Here is a 7,031-nt window from a genome sequence, read left to right as displayed (position 1 = left end):
AATCTTTGCTTTTTTCCATAATTACAGGATCTGAAGTGAGCTTCAACTCTGTCATCATAAGCTATAATACCAAGAAAAGTCAAAGAAGATAAATACACATGTAATAGTTTAAAAATGGAATCTTAGGAATATTAGCCCAATAATAATGAAGGAACAACAAAGGCCTGAGAACCTCGGTGTATGTACCTTAGAATGTTGGTGAGGGGCGCTGCGTGTTCCCTTGGGCTGTGTTGTGTCCAGTCCTGTCACATCTTAGAGACATCAGTATGTGTTGAAAGACGTTCCTCTGAATCAACAAGTCAGAGGTCTGGGTTGAACCAGAACCCAGAGGTTATACTGATGCCAAAATCTTGGCTTTCTGTGCACAAATGCCAAACTGAAATATTTGAAATACAAACACAGAGACAGAGTTATGGAGGAATAAGAGTGGCTTTCTATATGTGTGAGGCTAAAAGGGAACACTTTAGGGACTCTCCCTGGTGAGTAGGGAGAGGTTATATCACCTGCTAGGGATATATGCTAAGGATCAAGGCAGTAACAGTCTTGTATTCTTGTTTCCTCTGCAAAGTTGAAAAAGGACTGGGTTGGTGACAAGTTTAAGTTTTGTGCAGGGTCTTAGGTGGTCTGGTCTCCTAATCAGTGCAGTGTTAAAGAATCCACCTGCCAGTACAGGAGACTTGGGTTTGATTCCTGGGTCGGGAAGATCCCCTGGAGGAAGAAATGGCAACCCATTTTGTGTCCATTGGGTCACAAGAGAGTTGGACACGATTGACCCGACGTGAGCATCCTTCTCTGATTAGCAACTGTTCTGCCCTTTGGAACTCACAGAAGGTCATGGAGGCTGCAGTCCTGTCTATAGGAAATGGGAACCAAAAAGGCCTCTGTGCCTGGGAGCCCCACAGGGCCCTGCTCTGCAGCCTCAATACTAGGAAAAGTATTTTCCATTTTGCCATTTCTCTGATGATCATGGGAAAAAAAGTCTTTGCACAGTATCCTGGATACTATGTGTATGATTAGACAGTAATGAACTATCATACTGATGTAACTAAATTATCCTATCTCCTATTTTACCAGCTGTGCTCTGGTGAAGAAATAGCTGGTGAGAATAAGCCTTTCTTCATTAATAAAGTGAACAAGCAGTCAGTTGTTTTCTGTGCCCTGAAAAAGAAAGCTGCATGTGAATTGTCAACGTTCCACATGCATACAGTACACACGGATGTGGACAGATGTGGTGTGACCTTAAAACGGTTTGGCCCAGACACCTGGGGGAAAGTCTTCACGAAATTCCAAGAGTAGATGTACTGACGATTTAGCACATATGAAGTAGTAAACACAAACTGAACTGAATTATCCAAGAAATACTCAACATTGTTGGGAAAACAAAATTAAACACCAAAGTGAATGGGCCTGGAAATTATCATACTGAGAGGGTAACACGCAGGAAGGTCAGGGGTCCCCAAATGGAGGATATAGGCTGCAACTCTTAACGTTTTTTATCTTTCTCTAAGCGGCAGGAAGAGGAAACAAACTACAAATGTCAGATATTTTCCCCTTCTCTATTCAAAATTTTTTGTATAGGAGGTTTCTCTTAAAATTCTGTGTTGCCATGACAACACCTGGTTCCACCTGAACTTAACTTTTCTCAAACCTTGAGCTAACCAATGCATTTTTTCTTATGGAAATGTTTTTATTAAGCTATGTTAATGAACTATGTATTTACCCTAGAGTGTTTCTTCAAGTCCATTTGCTAAAGAAACTCAGACCTGATAATGGCTCAACAAACCAGTATGTTATACTCATACAATTGTTCTCCTAATCCATGTTAATGAAACACTTTATTTGCTTGGAAACCTGCCTTTCTTCAAGATTCATGTCAATTGTTTTATGGCCCGCGACAACTCACCTTGTGCCAGTGTTATCTCAAAATGCATGTTGTGGGTGAGGGGCCTGGTGCCAATCTCTGAGTTTTGAGACATTTCCTTTCTCCAATTAGCAGCCTGCTAGTAGCTATATAACATTCCACTAAAGACTAGCAGGGGGGCACTCTTTCTGTCTCCTTCAGTCTATGTCAGAAACTTTGTCCCTTAATACTTTAGTAAAACTTTATTACACAAAAGCTCTGAGCGACCTCATCATTGGCCCCTGACTGAATTCCTCTCCTCTGGATGCCAAGAATCCCAGAGTCTTTCACGGCTCAGCAACAACCTTTCAATACTAAGTGAATAAGTCAGAGAAAGACAAAGATTAGACATCACTTATATTTGGAATCTGAAAAAAGATACCAATGAACGCATTTACAAAACAGGAATATCTGATTGTATAGCACAGGGAGCTCTATTCAATGCTATGTGGCAGCCTGGATGGGACAGGAGTTTGGGGGAGAATGGATACATGCATATGTGTGGCTGAGTCCCTCGATTGTCATTTATCCTGACCCCTTAAAAGATCTGAATCCTCTTGGGACCCAGTAGTACCCTACAGCCATACTTCACCCCCCAGTATAAATCCACCTCATCCTGCCTCGTCTTTGCTCTTTTATTAAAATTTGAAAGGAGTAGAGTAGGTTCACAATGTTGTGTTAGTATCAGGCATAGAGCGAATTGAATGTGCTATATGTAAAAAATTATTAGAGAGAAAAAAATCTCCTTTAATGAGAAATGCATTCTCCTTTATAAGAAGTGTTTCTGTTTCATGCTTGTGATGATATAGCTTCAAATACTTGAGAAAAACTTGTATAATAATATATATAATTATATATATAATAATTCTAAATAGTAATTATAGTTATATAATCACTATGTAATAATGTATAGTTGTCAATATTTTCTCAATGTACCAGTGCCAGTGAAGTTGCTCAGTCATGTCCGACTCTTTGTGATCCATGGACTGTAGCCTACCAGGCTCCTCCATCTGTGAAATTTTCCAGGCAAGAGTACTGGAGTCGGTTGCCATTTCCTTATCCAGGGGATATTCCTGACCCAGGAATTAAACCCAGGTCTCCCGCATTGCGGGCAGAAGCTTTACTGTCTGAGATACCAGGGAAGCCCAATGTAATGGAACGTCAAATTACTATATGACCATTTGAGGGTAATCAGGCAATTTACGGAGAAGACAATGGCACCCCACCCCAGTACTCTTGCCTGGAAAATCTCGTGGATGGTGGAGCCTGGTAGGCTGCGGTCCATGGGGTCGCTAAGAGTGGGACACGACTGAGCGACTTCACTTTCACTTTTCACTTTCATGCACTGGAGAAGGAAATGGCAACCCACTCCAGTGTTCTTGCGTGGAGAATCCCAGGGGCGGGAGAGCCTGGTGGGCTGACGTCTATGGGGTCACACAGGGTCGGACATGACAGAAGTGACTTAGCAGCAGCAGCAGCAGGCAATTTATTTTTTTTTTAATTTGTAATCTATTTTTCTCTTTTCTTTGTTGTCTCTTTGAAAGCACTGTCACGTGTGAACAACAAAGCAGAGTATAAAATATAGCGTTTTCAGAGGACACTAGAATTTATTTTCACCAAAATTATCAACTATGCACTATTTGTAAATATTTCTGTGTATTAACTGTAAATAAATATTTGTGTATTAACTCAAGTCCTAAAGGAATTGTCTGTCTTCATATGTCCCATCACTGTCTTATGTATGTGCATTTTCATATACTAAAAGTCTCAAAACAACCCACTGAGGTGGATTTGTTAGAGCAAGGCAGGGAAGAAACGTAAACTAAACATTAAATCTGGGTCACAACATGCGGACAGAAAAAATTATGTTAAGGAAAAACTATTGAAAAAACAAATAGTGCAGTGTGATTTGAAACAATAGCACTGAAACATATATTGCCATATGTAAAACAGATAGCCAGTGGAAGTTTGATCTATGAAGCAGGGCACCCAGACAGCGCCAATGCTCTGTGAAGACCTGGACAGATAGGGTGGGGAGGGAGGTGGGTTCAGAAAGGAGGGGGCATATGTATGCCTATGGCCAATTCGTGTTGGTGCAGAGCAAAAACCATCACAATATTGTTAAAAAAAAAAAAAAATTGTTTTCAAATACATCTAAGAATGAACAATGGAGCATATTACTTAATTCTATAATGTGACATCAAGACTTAATATCCTCTGGACTTCTATTTATTACCTAATAAATATTTCCAAACATTAATGTTCCTAATATTCTTAGGAAAACAACAGAATGGGAAAGACTAGAGATCTCTTCAAGATAATTAGAGATACCAAGGGAACATTTCATGCAAAGATGGGCTCGATAAAGGACAGAAATGGTATGGACCTAACAGAAGCAGAAGATATCAAGAAGAGATGGCAAGAGTACACAGAAGAACTGTACAAAAAAGATCTTCATGTCCCAGATAATCACGATGGTGTGATCACTCACCTAGAGCCAGACATCCTGGAATGTGAAGTCAAGTGGGCCTTAGAAAGCATCACTACGAACAAAGCTAGTGGAGGTGATGGAATTCCAGTTGAGCTATTTCAAATCCTGAAAGATGATGCTGTGAAAGTGCTGCACTCAATGTGCCAGCAAATTTGGAAAACTCAGCAGTGGCCACAGGCCTGGAAAACGTCAGTTTTCATTCCAATCCCAAAGAAAGGCAATGCCAAAGAATGCTCAAACTACCGCACAGTTGCACTCATCTCACATGCTAGTAAAGTAATGCTCAAAATTCTCCAAGCCAGGCTTCAGCAATATGTGAACCGTGAACTTCCTGATGTTCAAGCAGGTTTTAGAAAGGGCAGAGGAACCAGAGATCAAATTGCCAAAATTTGCTGGATCATGGAAAAAGCAAGAGAGTTCCAGAAAAGCATCTATTTCTGCTTTATTGACTATGCCAAAGACTTTGACTGAGTGGATCACAATAAACTGTGGGAAATTCTGAAAGAGATGGGAATACCAGACCACCTGACCTGCCTCTTGAGAAATCTGTATGCAGGTCAGGAAGCAACAGTTAGAACTGAACATGGAACCACAGACTGTTTCCAAATAGGAAAAGGAGTACGCCAAGGCTGTATATTGTTACCCTGCTTATTTAACTTACATGCAGAGTACATCATGAGAAATGCTGGACTGGAAGAAACACAAGCTGGAATCAAGATTGCCGGGAGAAATATCAATAACCTCAGATATGCAGATGACACCATCCTTATGGCAGAAAGTGAAGAGGAACTAAAAAGCCTCTTGATGAAACTGAGAGAGGAGTGAAAAAGTTGGCTTGAAGCTCAACATTCAGAAAACAAAGATCATGGCATTTGGTCCCATCACTTCATGGGAAATAGATGGGGAAACAGTGGAAACAGTGTCAGACTTTATTTTTCTGGGCTCCAAAATCACTGCAGATGGTGACTGCAGCCATGAAATTAAAAGACGCTTACTCCTTGGAAGGAAAGTTATGTCCAACCTAGACAGCATATTCAAAAGCAGAGACATTACTTTGCCAACAAAGATCCATCTAGTCAAGGCTATGGTTTTTCCTGTTGTCATCTATGGATGTGAGAGTTGGACTGTGAAGAAGGCTGAGCGTGGAAGAATTGATGCTTTTGCAGAGTGGTGTTGGAGAAGACTCTTGAGGGTCCCTTGGACTGCAAGGAGATCCAGCCAGTCCATTCTGAGGGAGATCAGCCCTGGGGTTTCTTTGGAAGGAATGCTGCTAAAGCTGAAACTCCAGTACTTTGGCCACTTCATGCAAAGAGTTGACTCATTGGAAAAGACTCTGATGCTGGGAGGGATTGGGGGCAAGAGGAGAAGGGGACGACAGAGGATGAGATGGCTGGATGGCATGACTGACTCGATGGACGTGAGTCTGAGTGAACTCCGGGAGTTGGTGATGAACAGGGAGGCCTGGCGTGCTGCGATTCATGGGGTCGCAAAGAGTCGGACACGACTCAGCGACTGAACTGAACTGAATGTTCCTAGGCTGGTGTAAAAATGTCACAGGCAATGGACAATAAATAGCAATCTATCTTTCTAGTCAAATAGATTAATAGTAATTTATACCATCTTCAACACCATATAGAATAGAAAATATGTGTACAGCACGAAAAGGAATGTAATAAACTCAAAGCACGAGTAAACATTCAGTGTTTTGTTACACAGTCTCACAATGTTTTTTGATGTTTGACTACTGACACCTTTAGACTTTATTTGGCACCATCTTGTTCCAGTGGGTGACTGCAAAGTAAAAGAACTGAAACGTTGGGGACTGAATATATGTAATTTCCAGTTTAGCAAACAAAAAACTTTCCCATTATTAGCCCTTCTAAATTATTTCCAGGGCTTCCGTGGTGGCTCAGGGGTAAGGTATTCACTTGCCAATGCAGTAGACAAGGGACTGATAATTCCTGGTCTGGGAAATTCCCATATGCTGTAGAGCTCCTGACCCCATGAGCCACAATTATTCAGCCAACAATAAGCAAAAAAAAAAAAAATTTTTTTCCAGAATGCTCCAAGCTCCAAAATACACGTCACTTTTACCCTATTTCCAAAGGTTTTTATTTCCTAATTTTTGCGTGTTTATTATTCCTATTTTCACTTCATGTAAATCAGGCACATAATTTTATTTGGGCACAAAAGATAACATTGGGAAATATCATATAGTGCACATATAAACGGGGGGTAGGTTTTACAGGGCCAGAATCTATAATTGCTCCGCTATGGACAAAGTGTGGAGAGAATAACTCAAGTGTATATTGTTAGTATATAATCCCAAGATTGTCTATTTGATTTCACCATGCAAAGAAACTCTTAAATTCTTTCAACCTTGAGAGTCTTTGGTGCATTGCTAGTTTCTGTTATGAAGTACTGAGGTGGATTAAAATTGTGTTGTTGAAAGAAATGATCCTTTCAGAGTTATGGAAAAAATGATACAAATTTATTAGAGCACAAGACTTATGATACATTCTGAATAAAACAAAGGCACATTGTAAATGGCAGCAGGTAATGATGAAGCAGATACACGGCCATCCTCTTTCTGGTTCTTTTGATTAACATTTTTCAAGAAAACTGCTCTCTTCAATTTCC

Source organism: Bos indicus x Bos taurus, chromosome 18 (genome assembly GCF_003369695.1).
Source record: "Bos indicus x Bos taurus breed Angus x Brahman F1 hybrid chromosome 18, Bos_hybrid_MaternalHap_v2.0, whole genome shotgun sequence".
In the NCBI taxonomy this organism is placed as follows: Eukaryota; Metazoa; Chordata; class Mammalia; order Artiodactyla; family Bovidae; genus Bos; species Bos indicus x Bos taurus.
This window is presented reverse-complemented; position numbering follows the sequence as displayed.